This window comes from Bombus flavifrons, chromosome 4 (assembly GCF_040668555.2).
Source record: "Bombus flavifrons isolate JBK064 chromosome 4, iyBomFlav1_principal, whole genome shotgun sequence".
Lineage (NCBI taxonomy): Eukaryota > Metazoa > Arthropoda > Insecta > Hymenoptera > Apidae > Bombus > Bombus flavifrons.
The window spans coordinates 9,767,256-9,783,356 of NC_138445.1; the positions used below are offsets into that span (position 1 = coordinate 9,767,256).

General features: G+C 37.9%; 1 protein-coding gene across 1 annotated transcript in view; it reads right to left on the reverse strand.

The window, feature by feature from the left end:
• The window catches only part of LOC138179044 (uncharacterized), a 42,751-nt gene extending 28,209 nt beyond the window's left edge, over positions 1-14,542 (reverse strand). The window contains exon 1 of the mRNA XM_069111480.1: positions 13,789-14,542. The gene's annotated coding sequence lies outside the window, so the exon portion shown is untranslated. The remainder of the gene's footprint in view (positions 1-13,788) is intronic.
• Positions 14,543-16,101: the final 1,559 nt, after the last annotated feature.

Below are 16,101 nucleotides of genomic sequence, written 5' to 3' on the forward strand. Positions count from 1 at the left end.
TGCTTTATAACTACTTAAATGTACGTTTAATAAGATACTGCTCATATGTAATTATCTTCAATATTATAATGTAACGAGGAAACCAGCTATTCGAAAAAAAGGTGATCCAAAGTAATTTTTTTTTTTTTGAAGCTTCATTATTTTTTACTGAAATTAAAGTAGTCGTTTTTTTTCTTTTGGCGTCATTTTATTCTATATTAAAAATGAAATTTGTACAGTATCGATTTTATAGGTTTTTCATAAATATCGCGATTTCATAAACGAAGGAGGGTTTCAATTTTGAACATTTCAGAAGCACGATTTTAGCAGATACGCCGGTATTCCAAATAGCTGCTCAATTTTAGCCTTCAGCTAGTTTAATGGCGAGAATTAAAGAGAAGATCCTAGAATCGCGACACGCTCGATGCTTTTCATTATGTCGCCATTTATGTATATCACACGCTTGGCGAATTTTATTGCATTTATTCCACGTTTCCTTATGAAAGACACATATAACAATTTACGAGTTGACACATAAATGGATTCCTTTGTTGTATTGCCAAGAGGAGACAGGATGTCACGATTGTTGGAAATGTTCGGAATACAGCGGATATGGAGGTTGAAACTTTGTCGGTGTATTTGGCGTAGGCACAATGAGGCTAATCAGCATTCTAAGCATCTCATTGACATGCAACGTCGACAAGCAACACAGTTTTAGGGGTCAATTACACCGACGACGAGAAATTAACTCGCTGATTCACAAGGACTTCTATTGCTCTCTCGAACCATCAATGATAGAGAATAAACTACTACTTAATTCTATAGAGATCCAGAACATTGTATAACTCTAAATTTATATTTTTACCATTAAATTCTTCATTTTAATTTCTACAAATTCGGAAAATTATATAATTCTAAATGTACAGTGTTAAGATTGCTCGGAAAAATTCCGCGTCTCAAATTTCATCGCTTAAAACTATAAATATTAGCATTCTCTATCACTAAAATCTCTTTTTGACATCAGACGTCCTTTTTTCTTCAGTGCTGACACTTAATCAGAGATTGTTTCTTACGAACGCAGGCAAATTAAATGAAATCGGTTGCTATCGTCACCTGCGTTGTGACCATTTTTCCGAATTCTTCTCCAACCGATACCCCACTATGGGAAAATGTAAATTTCGCGGAATCATGGCGAATATCGAATTTTAATAATTCCTCGAACCGCGGAATGAAATTGCGGGGGCCAATGAGAGGAAAAAAGTAAATTACCATGGCCCTGTGAACGAATTTCAATAATAAAGAGAACGTAATATTCGACGACCTGGATCCACGGCTCGTATAGTCAATGATATCCTCGAGTTTCTTAAGCCTAGACGCGAGTCTAAGGATTCGAATCTCGCGTTTGATGCTCTTTATAAAAATGATTCAATAAAATCGACGAGTTTCTTTCGTTTCTGAGTAAAATTCTGATTAAAATGATGTTGCTTCACTGTATCTTCGCTCGTTTTATTATCGAAGCACCTAATCAAAATTCTTCTCCAAATTAATGTTTCAATAAAATTTTCCAAGCAAAACTTTCGTAACAAGTGGTGTAATCTGTGGTTGTACGTAAGTTATATAACAACCCGGGTTGCTTTCCGATATTACAAAGACAAAAGCACACGTGTGGCCCATCCGAGAAATTTATATTGAAACGCAAAGTTAGTCCTGACTCAATTAGATACATATGAATGAACATTGTATTTAATTATCCCTGGGAAAGAAAAATCAGTTTAGACGAGGCATTGATGGAGCGCGTAAGTAGAATCAGACGTTTCCATCAGACCAAACGTAGTACAACTTATTCATCGAATTTTCTACAAGCTTCTGGCATTAATTAAATTTTACCATTATTCTTTCATAAAAAACGAAATGCTTTAGAATATCAATGACTAAGAACGCTCTATTTCGCAACACATTTAAAGAAATTAATTCAGATATGCCTATTATTCTAAAAAAAAATATGATTGCGAAATAAATAATAAAAGCTTCGAGATCTCTTCGGTACTGTTTTTCTACTGTTGGCATTGCTCAACTTTCGTTTTGAAAAGATGATTATTATCCATAACAAAATTTACAAAAATTTCATCGACAGATTCGTTAGAATCATTTGAAAATAAAAGAAATATAAAATTATTCTGAAAATTATTAAAAGCAGCTCAGGCATAGCCAAGTTAAAACGATCTCGCAAAAGATCTAACTCACCAACATACAGAATCTTTTACATACACGCACGAACCCAATCGGCAGTACAAAACTCTTAACAAGCAAAAAATACCAAAGAGGAAACAATATCTGTTTCAGTCGAGAGAGGAATCACTCGATCGGGGATTAATTCGTACGTCAGCTTCGACGGATCCCGGACACGCTGTTGACGCACCGATGTTGCGCGCTTTATCAAACGTTGAGAAACGGCGAGTGTCAACGCGCGATTGTCAACTGGTCGAAGTTGGATTATCAGCTGGTCCCATCGCGGGACCGGTTTTCGGATTAGAGTGGCCGACGAAACTTCGTATCACGTTGCGGCGTATCGATCGTTTCGACGGGGCGGGACACGAAAGGAAGTATCGATGGTCCGGAAAATCCGTCACCGATCGAGACACAGTCTAGTTCGATTCTAGCTCGAGTCCATGCTCGCTTACCTAGAGCCACGCCACTGCAAACTAATCGAATACGGGTTGATCGTTGCGCGCGTTTCCTCATTGAAATAATCCCTCGAAAAGATACAAAAGAAGGCTGTGAAGTTACACAAAACTCGGCCCGCACTAACTGTTTACTTTACGATCGATACATTGATTGTACCAAGTTACATAATAAACGCAACAAATAGTTTTTGAGGCAATAAAAAGCTTAGAAACTCGTGGAAGAAATAGCATGTATATGAACGGTAAGACAACTCACTCGGAAGATCGTAATGTTCATAAATCATAAAATACGTAAAATTTGCAGAACCCATTAGACTGCTTCTACCTCGAACAAGGCCAATACCACTCTCGCCTATCGCGTTATTTAAAATGCAAAGCGTCCAGAAGCCAGATTAATCAATCTCACGAATTGAAAACTATGGAACAATCTTAAATTTATCTTGAAACGTAGTATCTATTATGTATGCTATCTTATTGAAATTAGTGAATTTATAGAAACAAACCAGTTGTTTCTTGAGAATTGAACATCAACCGCGCACTTGTGTAATAGAATTGAGAAGCTGAGGAAAGGTAGAGCTGATTACTTAAGCTTGCGAGAGGCTCATTTATCGTTGGTGCTTTCGTGAAAGCTAAAAAGATGGTACGCAGTCGTACATGATTTCCCAGACGCTTTACACTTACCTGAAAATGTAATTTCGTCCATTTGTGTAATGGATCGTAGTGGATCCTGGGGAAATACCTGCGATCGAGAGGCTGCAAGTCTCGTCAAAGCGACCAATAAATGCCAACCACAGGAACGCGTACGAACGGAACACAAGCAGAGCAAGTGAAGGGCTAAGATTCCCAAAAGACGCTTCAGAATCTCATTGTCTGATAATTGGCGTATCTCCGCAGCGAAATCTCGAAACAACGAGGGCCTTGGAAGGGCTCCACGTCCCCACGGAGCTTTTTTCTCTCCTTTCTTCTCTTCGTGCCTCGATCCCTTCTCATTTTTGTCGTCGACGACAGCCGTCGACAGGAATCCGTGCGTTTTGAAAAATTAATCTCGTTACTACGCTTGACACGATGCTCGTTTTTTATGACGATTTTTATGAGACATCGTTATATTATTTTGAAATAATGAGCGGAGTGGGCGGCTAGACGGTTATCGTTTCCATGAAATTTGATATTAAAGCTGAATCGTAAAATTTGATGACACAACTGTTCATAGAATTGTTGGTTAGAACAATATGCTGCGCGTAATATCATTGCGCGTTGCCTAATCCATTCGTTGGGTAAGCGTACAAATTTCTAATATTTATGTCACAAGTGACATAATTCGAACAAATTTTGCAGGTAAAGCGGGAAACTTTTTAAAAGCTTACAAAAAATTATTTACTGAACGGAAGGGAATAGCCTCTTTGAAACATTGATCAAATACTATTGCTGTAATTATCTAGTTTTTAAATTCTCCTTTGATAATTTTGATGTTTTTCTAACACAGGACTGAATTATTTCGAGTTGCGGTACTTTTGAAATAGATGAAAATAAAAAGAAATCGCACGATATTGCTATACTACAATTACTACTACTTTCAGTTCGTGTTTAATCCACTTATGGAAACACTCACGACAGAGGAACTAACTTCCTAAAAATATTATTCCAGCATTAATCTCGTACTGAATTAAAGTCACGAAAATAAACATAAATGGACGTGGCGCGTTCTCCACGCTCAATTCTAAGACCATTTCTTACCAAAACGAGCGAAAAGAGCAAGCTCGGGGATCGTAAATCATTTATCAAACGATGCACGCAATACCTGTTGAACGTTTCGACGGATGGAGCGCATCGTTTGACTCGATTCGGTTATTTTAATGCGATTCTTTTTAATGCGAAACTCGGCAGGAGCAACAAAATAGACGAGCTAATGAGAGTCTCTTATCCCTGTAAAGGGTCTCAGACGTTAAATCCGGCACTACGTGCTCGATAAACGAATCCTTCAATTTTAATATTAAAATCCATTCAATCTCTCGCTGTGTAATATTCCCCTTTTGCTTGGCCAACATAGTCCCACCGTTTAAATAATCGATCAAACTAAGCGTGTATTTTAACCTACTTCAATTATTCATCCAACAGTTAATTAGGCCCAAACCCGGCTCGTTACTGCATCCGCCAGTTGTAGTCCAAATTTTCGAGTACATGTTACCAACACTTCGTGTACGTTTGCACGATGAAATTGATGTCTGCGATTACGTAATCGTTGATGTAAATTCGTTATTTCATTGTTGGGATTATATACTTCTATTATTCTGACTGCAAAAACACTAGTACTTGTCAAAATGATAAATTACAAATTTGTTAATGTTACAGTACTTATGGCAAATTTGAGTTTTAGTATTGTTAAGGCAGGGATCTGTGATTAAATTGTGGATTCTCTTATGCAGATCCATAGTTTTGTCCAGTGCACAACTAAGGAAATAGAATCTAAGGAAAGATCTAAATATTACAAAGATTTAAATTAAATTAAATTCTGTAATCATGTCATATGTATGTCATATTAAATGAATAAATGCACAAATTCGCAGATTAGCAATAACGTGTAATTAATTATCTACGTTATATTAATTTAATTGTAATTGTTTATGTATAATCTGTTTAGATTACAGGTTGGTAATTCTAGCGTTAACGCGACAAGTACTTGCAACGTATGGGTCAGTTCTCTCGGACAAGCAATTCTTTGTTCAACGTTCCATTAGATGACCACTATGGGATGGTAGATTCTGTTACTTCTTACACCTTCGTGATTCTTTAAGAATATTTGTAGAACGAAAATTAAATTCCTGGCCCCAAGTATAAATCACATTACAATTTCATAAGATGATCGATCTCTTAAACTCTTGCCACAGTAGCTACTTAAGTCACTGTAACTTCTTCATTATTGTAACATCATGTCAGCCGACGTAATATTGAAACATTATGTGTAATTTATATTTGAAAGTGAAACTAGAATTCAATCTGAATTTTATTACGAATAGAGCTTGTTTTAATTAAATCGGATCTGTAATCTATGTTACTGACGGATTAAAATAAAATACGTTGCAACCAAATGAAATTCCTTACGTTTCACAAAACTACCATTCTTCGTTTGTTAAAATACCTTGTATACTATTTCGAAACTGAATAATTCAAGTTCTATCATTTTCTTCGCTCCATCTTCGTCTCTCTTCATTCAATTTAAGATACTCATTGCCGGTCATTATTTTGTAGTGACCCGAATAACTTCATTTAAAGGATAATATTTTGAAAAACGAAGAAATGCTCGACGTTTTGATTAAAGAAATACAGAAAAATCAGTCCATTAACTTACTTATGTCTGACAAATTCGTTTTCATTTTACTTAACTTCGCATTCCCCTAAAATCATTTTTGAATTGTTATGTAAACAAAATTACAATTATTCAAATCGAGCTTTACTGTGAGTCAGATCTATAATCCATAATTTAGAGCTTCTACTAAATCAAAAGTATAATCCAAAGATTAGAATAAAATACGCTATAAACAAACAGAATTTCTCCTTTCCCACAAAAATTCTCCTATCAATTTATTTACTGGTGTTCGATAAATAAGTTCCTATTTCACTTAATAATTTCACATTCCCCTAAAATCATTTCTAAATTGCTATATAATCAAAATTACAATTATTCATTATAATAATTTAAATATTGGAATAAGATTTGCTATAAACAAGTAGAGTTTCCCCTTCTTCGTAAAAATCATTGATGTCTGACAAATATGCTCCTATTTCACTAGACTTCTGCTAAAATCACGGGAGCCTTAGCATCGGATAAAGACGTTCGGGCATTTACATGCAAATACCGATTTCACCATTCTCCAGCGGGCTCCCGGGGCTTGTTTACCCATTTATATCGTTGAGTAGACTCTATCGATTCGGAGCATCGACGTCCGTATTCGGCTAACGGCGAGTCACAGCCGCGATTTGCATACGATTAGGCATATAGAGCGCATCTAAATAGAGGGTGAGAGAATATGTGGCAGCGATTTCTCGATCTTATCACGGTTGCTTCCATTTTCCTCGTCCTTTTTCATCCGGCTTTCCCAGTTCCGTGAACACAAATCCGACCCGAGAATCCGTCGGCGATAGGTGTATAGAGGTTCACCACCGTTGTACCGGCACATCCTGCAAATCCTCCGAGCCCCGAAGCTGTATGCGAGGAACTACAATGGACAGCCTTACCGTGGAATACGCTGAAAAATCCGCATCGACCCACATAGTTGAGAATACGACGGGTTTGAGCTTAATTGACGTCGATATCGTGCCATCGACTGAGATTTCAAGATATTTTTATGTTTGAAAAGTTGCAAGGAATTGGGCATTCGATTGATAAAATTTGAACTTGAAGAGGCGAAAAGTAGAATAAGTGTATTTTCTTCTAGAAATGAGATAAACATAGGAAATGATACACAGGATTTGTTCTTATCTAGAAGAGAAATGCTTCCTTCATGACAGTAATGATATTTATTGTTCAAAACTACACAGAGATTCTTCTATTTAGTTTCTATTTATATTCTCCAATTTAAATATTCTAACACTTGCACTAATAGAAATTTAATTGACGACGAAATTGAAACAAACGAATAGAGGAAGAGCGTTTGAGTAACGATAGATATTAACATCTACAAATATGTAACAAATTTATCTATCTGATTAAAAGAACTTTGCATAAGACATGGTATCCAGATCCTGAAATTAATGATAGAAACTACTGGAAAAAATGACGATAGCTCAGGAAACAATGACAGAAAATTCGTGGAGACAGATACCAATGTTTTGTTATAGTGGCAAGTGAAACGCTGTTAAGTAGCTTGATTACTATTCGGCAGACCATTGTCAAGAAGGTCGACCCACGCTCTTGACAATGCCTAACACAGCAGCAGCCGAAACGTCAAGAGAGAACCGCTCGTAGAGCAAATAAACTTTCGAGCATCGCTGATGGGAAATTACAAGGGGGAGCTCGAGTGGGATCCTCATTCTCCTTATGTCGGAGATATTAACTGAATTACTACTTGCTCTCGGAAGAAGCAATCACTACTGTTTACTTGCTCCGAATTGCTGCTTGCTTGTGAGAAGAAACAATCGTGTTTAGAGTTTAATTACAACGAGTCATTGCGACCAGTACGATTACTATTTACCAAATAGAAAGATTACTATTTATGTTTATAGGGGTTGCAAGAAAACTCATTAGCTTAGACATGCTTGCTGCAGAAGCATAGTAGCAATGAAATTTTATGTTGGAATTAATTTTATTTTTCCATTTGGACGTTCGGAATAATAAATGAGCAATAAACATAGTTTTAAACGTGTCAAATTTGAAAGCTACACAGGAAAAATAAAAGTTCGAATATGGGAAATGTGGCGTTATTTTAAAACCTGTAAAAAAAAAAAGAAAAAGAAATTCAAACATTTATAAAATCAAACAAGCTTATTAAACAAAACTCATAGAGTGTCTTTAAAATATTCCAACATTCTAACTAACTGAGATTGGTGTCGCAGCGTATCATAGACAACGTTATTTCACGATGTTCGAAATAAATCTCTCAAAATTCCAGTATAAAGTCACCAACGGCGGAAAAAGCATAAATTCAAAAGAAAACGCGAAGCTGTCCCATCGATGACTGACGATTTCGTAGGAGAGGAGGACGCCGTCGTGGCAGATAGAAAATAAAGCCGACGCTTTCCGGCGCAGCATCATAAATCAACGGCGGACCGTTCGCCGGTCATAAATCAGGCTACAACTTTTCATATTTATTTCACGGTCCACGCTGATCGGTCATGCGTGGACATCGTGACACGTGGACCGGTCTCCGCTTCCTGACAGCCTATTTTCGAGCGAATATCGCGGGAATTTGCATCAGTGACGCGGCCCGGCGTAAAGGAGAGCAAACAAACGACCCGTGAGCTTATTTGTTTTTTATTTCGGCCGGACAAAATTCCCGCTTCCACGTTTCTGTATCGATGCTCTTTCGTGAGCCCCGTTCAATTTCAATTTCGAAATCTCTGACGAGTGACGAACGACGATTCGGTCTTAATTTCCTTGCCTGTCGAGATTGATATTTGCTAGATTTTGGAGATCATTGTTATGAGATACGAGACCCATACTTTAAAAATGTGCAACGATGACAAAGACAACAATTTGAAATTTAAATAAAGAAGCTGAGAGAAGAATATGAGCTCCATTCACCGGAACGAAACGTAAAGCATAATTAATGAGATTTTTATGTCCAATTATAAATTTATATAAAAATAATTGAATGCTTTTTAATAATTTTACTTCGTTTGCTTCAATTATAAAGGGTGATTATTGCATCGTTTTTATATCTCTTTGAAATTATATGGGAAAAGATTGAAAGAGAACTTAAGAATACAATTTTCTCTGGATCCTGTATATTGTAATTTAAAAGTGTTTCAACCCGCAAAGATCCAGCGCTTCGAAGTTAAGTTCCACGGACAGTATCGATTCCCTTCTTGTAAAATATGGCACGGCGTTGTCTTACACGCTCGTAGACACGGAGCTTAGCAGTGTCGCGCTGCAAGAAACGACGGGGAAAAAATTTTACGAGATCGAGCCACCCGCGGGAGTCATAATTTTTACGCGATCGATCCTCCATATTTCTTTAATCCGAACCATAACCACGATATGATTTTACGCGGACATTTCACACGCAGCGATGCGACAAAGGGAATCTGAGTGACGTAAATGACAATTTCTTTTCCATTATCTTCAAATAAATACTAAGGAAATCCTAGAACTATAAGAATAGTCATTTATTTACGTGAGATCCGATTATATCGCTTTTAAGAATTGAAATTACCAAGAATCATTTCTTATCTGGCTTCGTTAAGCTTGCTTCTCTAATTACTGATGCTATTGTTATTCTGAAACTCTCCCTGGGATTAGAATAAATGTCTGTTTAATCAAGGTACAATTCTAACTGCAGCAATTACGAAATTCTACGAACAGCGTCGATCTTTTTTAAGAGGTGTTCGATTGGCATCACGAAAGAAATCTGCGTGGGAAGCCTCGTCCTCGCCTCCTTTGAGTCGAAACAGAGGAAAGAAGCTATTGTTCACTTCTACGAGAACGAATTTCAAGTCTCGAGCTTCCTAAGGCGAACTTCTTAGAACAATCTTTTTTTATTTTTTAAAAAATTAATATAAAATTCGAGATACCACTTCGTAGAAAGTCAAGATTCACAGATCGTCAAACGTCCAAAGTTACAAGGCTACAGATTTCTTTTTTACAATCTTAGAATGATTGCGTTGGATAAGATAATCGAATGATTCGAACTTCCTAGAATTTATTTGCGAACTTAAATTTGCTTTATCATCGAACCTGTTACTATATTTTCCAGAAAAACGTATTAATTCGAATAATTTGTAAATGAAGAATCGTGCAATTCCATTAGCAACTAATTCGTTTGTGCAAGACTGTTCTGTATACCAAAAAGAAGATCGTCACCTGTTTACGTCACTAAAACGCAGTGCTATAGGTCAAGCAAGTAGTAGAAATTTATTTCGCCGTAACAATAGGGTGAAACTCGTTCGAGAAAAGAGATAGAAATGTTCAGCGTAGATTGTCGAATGCATTAGTAATCTAGCCGGTCGAGGACGAGAAGAAAGGGACATCCGATACATTTGATCGAACTCGTAAAAGGGCACATCCCTCAAATAGTCCTCAATATCCGTTGCTCGTATCTCGACCCGCCATTTTATAATGCAGCCCACATACTGTCGCACAGCGTTTCAGCCTTGATTTCAGGTTTCTTTCACTTTTTTTTTTTTTTGTATTAAATGGTCGCCAATGGGAGGGCAAAAACGTGCCCTTTTTCGTTTCTTTGCGCATGGCTATCCTTGACCCTTCGGCTATTATGAGAATCCAGTTTCTTTCCCCCAGAGCTTTTATCAACAAGTGTGGGAGAGTATAACGTTATCCAGGAAACATGAATCGGCATAAATTATTTTTAAAAATCGTCTAGAAATTCTGAGCCATTCAGCTGTATCGGTGAAATATAGAAAAAAATTTCGTGATTCCATAAAGAATTATTTAAGAGATTATTTAATTAATTAAAGAGCTCAGCTGGAACTACTCAGTTCGAATGCATTTTTTCTGGAAACGAGATAAGCGCATAAGACCTTTATTTATCTGGAGGATCTTTTCAATGAATTTCTAAATCTTTATGAGTAGAAATGGTGATACGTTTGAACGTATAAAAGTAGATTTCTGCTAATGAACTTCTCTACCAGAATTCAATCTCGCTCCTAGTTACCTTAGATATAAAAAGTTCCATGATAATACCACTTCTCTATCGAATCTTTCCACCTAACACGAAAGTGGACACGTGTGAAGCACAGTGCGAAGAAGCTCGAATTAATTCCGAGGAACTCGAATTGTCGCTCGCAGGCTTTCGTAAAAAAAAAAGTGGCAAGTTCTTACTCGAGCAATTTCCCTTAACTTCAACTTCTTACTTAAAAGAAGTTGGCCAGATGGTGAGCTTTAGCTGGAGGAAGTGCGACTAGGGGAGTAACATTTGCAGTCGTAACTCGATTAAAGGAAAAAAGACAGAGTTACAGGAACGAAGCATAGAACTCTTCCCTTTCTTTCGTTGTTCGACTCTCCGAGGAAAATTTATCTTACGGATAAATTTCTCTTGCAGCTTTCGGATTAGAACTATTAATATTCGCGGAACTGAGTTCCCTACTTTTAATTTAACTTGCAAGATCGACGAGCTTCGTGAGGATGTTGAAACAAGTCGACTCGTCATGCCAATGTTTCCAGCACCGTCTTCTGCGTCTGACGTTCTCGTCATTCCGTTTGATTACATTCCTGAAAAGAGTAACGCCATGGCTCCTTGGCGTTCCACGCTCCTAATATTCGCCAGTATTACATGGCACGCGGATAGTTATGTAATTTTGCGCGGACCAAAGTTGGCAGTGAGATTGTGCTTTAACATCGTTTGATGCTCTTTTTTCTGCGCCGTTGAAATAAACGACTTTGCGTTACTTGTACGATAACGCCCCTTCCCCCATCCTGCCCCTTTCATTGCCAGATGATAGGATTCCCTGTAAATTTCTTAAGCTTTCTACTGCCAGCCGTAAATACGTGATATATGCGAAGAATATCCTGGTTTTGATATGTACGTTTTACAAATACAAACGTAAACAAATGGCACCTATGTATCGCGTAAGTATTAAGGGCGGATGTATCAGTCAGGTGGCAACAAAAGGACTAAGGAAGGCTGTAGTTCTCGAATTCTTAGGTTCTGTCTTGCTTTCATTTTAAGAAACAAAAGGACCTTTAACCTTTTACATGTGCACAATATCATACTTTAGCAAGTTGTTTATTATCGTTTGTGTCGTTAACTACTATTTTTAATTTTGTTAAATGTAATTAATCTTTTTTTTTATTGGAGTATGTTTTCTTTGTAAAAACGTCAAGAAATATACGTTTCAATTATTATTTGATTACAAGCTTACGAAATTCGAAAACTTGAGAACATAAGAATGTACAGAGTGTACATAATATGAAAAAATGCATGAAACATCGAAAGCAATTCTACAAAGTAAGAAGTTATATTAATTGCTACAAAAAATTTTTCCCACAGTCTGAAAACATTCGAGTCTCAAAGGGTTCGTGTTTTAAGAAAACATTTAATGGATTTTTTGAAACGAAAAATTACGGATATCAGTAATTATTCTCTCATATTTTCCTTAAACTTAGAAAATGTCCCAAGTAGTGAAAAATACAATTGGATCGAAAAAGTCGAGTTACAAAGGTTGAAACGTTTTATGGTAATCTGTAGGTTTACATTGTAACATGATCTGTTATAATGTTTGCGTAAATGTTATCGGGGATAATATCCTCTCTATTGTCCCACTAGCCATCAGATGAAACACAATTTGCATGGAACCAGATCTCCAAAATCTGCATTCTATGATAATCTCCGTTCGCCGTGTATCAGTGGTTGAGAATTAATTAATAGACGAAACTGGCAGGCTCGTGGACGTTCGTATGTTTGCCTTGTTACTGAAAGATTACGCGCCGAGCCATGCTTCGAATGCAATAATAAGATTAGCTTCTGTACGAGAACGCGTGTTTCTCACACTGAATTGATAAGAACGATCGCTCGAAAAAGTAGAGTACATCAATTTCAACTCAAACGATTTCGATTATCAACGTACATCTTTCGGAAGCTAAGAGTTTCTCGATGAACACGGTTCTATTGTGAGCAAAATAGGAATGTGAAATAATAACGTGCAAGAAAGATTAAAATACGATTGTAATTTTGAATGATATATCAAAGTAACGAGATACCCTTTGGACGTAGAAAATCGTTTCAAAAATGTTCAACTTGGAACATTAGCCAACACTGTTACGGTGTAACGACATTTTCGTATCTGTAGCTCGTAGAAAATTGCTTAGTGAAACGTAGTCGCAGAAAATATTTCAGACCGATGGTGGAAAAGAGTAGAAAACGATAAAACTGATCTTTTGAGGAGTAAATAGTCGTTTCAGATGCACTATGTAACTCTACTTTTAATATTTAAGATTACGTATTTTCTATCATTAAACAGTAATTAAGTCTAAATTATAAGCAAAGTATAGAATTATTCGTTTCTTTCGATTATTGCATACAAAATTAGATACCATTTAAAAGAATAATTCGTTTGGCTCGGTTTAATTGGAAACTACTCGATTTTCTCTTTGTCGATTCAGAAGTAACTTAGAGGTCTAGACGGTGAATTTCGCTAATTGTCATTGGTTTTCAATGGTTTCTCCGGTACCAAACAATGCTGGCCACGGAAAGTCGAAACCTAGCAAGCTACTAAACGTTGTGGCCTGTTAATCTGCAGAACGTTACCTCTTTTAACTAGAGGTTCGCAGCTTCGTGAATCCTTATAAAGGAAGCATCCCCTATTTTCGTCCCTTTGAGATCGCTCTCAAACATCTACTATAAATATTATACCACCCCAAACGAGATTAATTCACAAGCCACCTAACGAAAACGACACGGGCAAGCTTTATAAATATTTAATAAAATTGAAAGATAGAAAAATAATAAAAGCTTACGAGTTTGTCGAAGACGATGGCTGATTCTCGATCTTCAGGAACGGTCTCTTAAAGGTGCTAACGATCAGGATTCTCAACTGCGAGTCGCAGAGGCAGCGTCGTCAGCGCGCCACTTGAAAAAATGTCTCGTCCCGCCGAGCGGATTTTCATCTTAAATTTCTGCCGCGAAAGGAACGCTGACGCGTCGATCAGCAAAATAATCGTGCAGCTTCTCGATCCATCTCTTCTACTGCGCGTAAGCTCGATCTTCATCGAATACGAACCCTTCGCATCCTATTCCGCGTTTTCATTCGATCTTCCCGGTGCCAGGCGTTCTTCTTCCAAACCTTACGACGTCCAACGTTTCCTCGATGAAGATACGAATACTTAATTTCAAATAGTACGAACCTATTATCACGTTCGAGATTCTTCCTCTATTCTTCTTTCTCTACAAACTCGTGCAACTTCAAGCTTCTATCTTCTTGTATCTTCTCTTGTTCCTGCTCGATCTACGCTCTTCTCGATCCGTTTAAACGATCGATTGATCATTTGTGAATCTTCGAATTGCAGATCACTGAATTTCGTTGATGTACCCTCTTGAAACCGCTCGAAATCGCTCGACCTGGCACCAGGGTGATACAGGGACACTATCCGATTCTCGCAGGTCGCGTAAAATCGAGGATCGTTCTCGTTCGGGGCACACGTGGAGCGAACGTGCGTACTACATGCGTGGGTGGTAGCGTACTACTGAGTTTCACGCTCGCGAAAAGCCAATCTCGACTCACCCCCACCTGCGCCGCATCTGAGCGCCCTTCCAGCCCCTAGCTCGTCTTCGTCCCCTCTTGGCCGCTCCCGAGCTAACCCTCTCCTCAAAACGAGTTTGCGCCCCTGCCAGACTTTGCGTCTCCCTCTTTCACTTTCCCACTTTGCTTCTATTTCTTCCCTTCCCCATCACCACTCGATCTGACCGCAGACAATGACACGATCACGATGCCGCGGCGGCCGAACAGGGCTAATGTAGCTTCCGATGTTCCTTTCGGTATCGCGAAGCTAAGAGAGGATCCAAGCGTTCCTTTTCACGATCGATTTTGTTTGTTAGTATAGAGGGATAAATGTGGCGAAAATTTTGGGGGAGGAATTTTTCTTCGGTGCTGTGGATATTATTTTCTTGGCGGAGAGGGCTCGCTGTTTCTTGCTCCTCTTCTTTTTTTATTCTTCTTAGAGGGAAGGGAGATATTAATATTTGAAGATATCTTGGAAGGAAAGTATCGTGGTCGTACAACTTTCACTGCAAATATGGTTTCGTATGCTAAGCGATAGTTTTCGTATAGAGTATTTCTTTTAAAGGAAAATATCTCTCGTTTGGAGGAAAACTGGTCAAATCTTCGACACGAAATAAAATTTTACTCCGATCGAAAAATCTCTAGCCAAGCGTTTGGAGATTCAAAATGGTCAAACTTTGTAAAAACGTGCGATTAAAAATATATGCTGATACCTAAAACCCATATTCTTTAGTAATTTAAGAGATTCTTTCAGAAATAAATTTAATTCTCTCCTTTATTCTATAATCTCTCTAACTTTTCACTAATCCGCAAAATTTGGGAAACCAACCTCGCGACAGTCTTATCTCGAGTGATTCATTGGTGCGACCACGGTTTCAGTTGGTTGGCGCGTGTGCATTTATCGCCGCCGATTGCTCACCCCAACACACGATAAATGTTTTATCTGTCCCGGTTGATCCCTTTCTCGTTCGCTTCCGTTGTTCCGTTCTTCTCCCTCTAGCGTACATAATTCTGCCCCTGGCTGACTCCCTTTCGGTCAGAACTCGGAGCCAGGGCGCCATCCAGTCTAGCCAAATAAAAGTTCGGTGTCGTCGTCTGGTCTCGAGCGATCCCTGAATTCGGTGTGTCTATATCGAGATTAGGAATTGGGATGGCTCTAGCTTGGTAAAATTCTATGTGAATTCATGAGACGAATTCCTCGTATGGATACCGCTTAGACCGACGAGGGAGCCCGTGCCTTCATTGTGCACTTGGAATATTCGAAGATTTTGTGATACGCTTGGTTTAACGTAGGAAAAGTTCGATTAAGGGTAAACGGAATGTTCTTCTTACGATTTTATCGAATTATTATAGGAATTTTTGATGGATTCTCTTTTAAAGAATGAACAGAATCTTCCGAACAGTTGCAAGCGATTTATAAGAGTGATAGCTTCAATACCGAGAAGGTCTGTGATTAAGTATAGTAGAACAATTTCAAAATATAACGATGTAAAGATAAGGATAATGTACAGGATACAATACGACGCAAAGCAAGTGAAGAACATTCAAGACT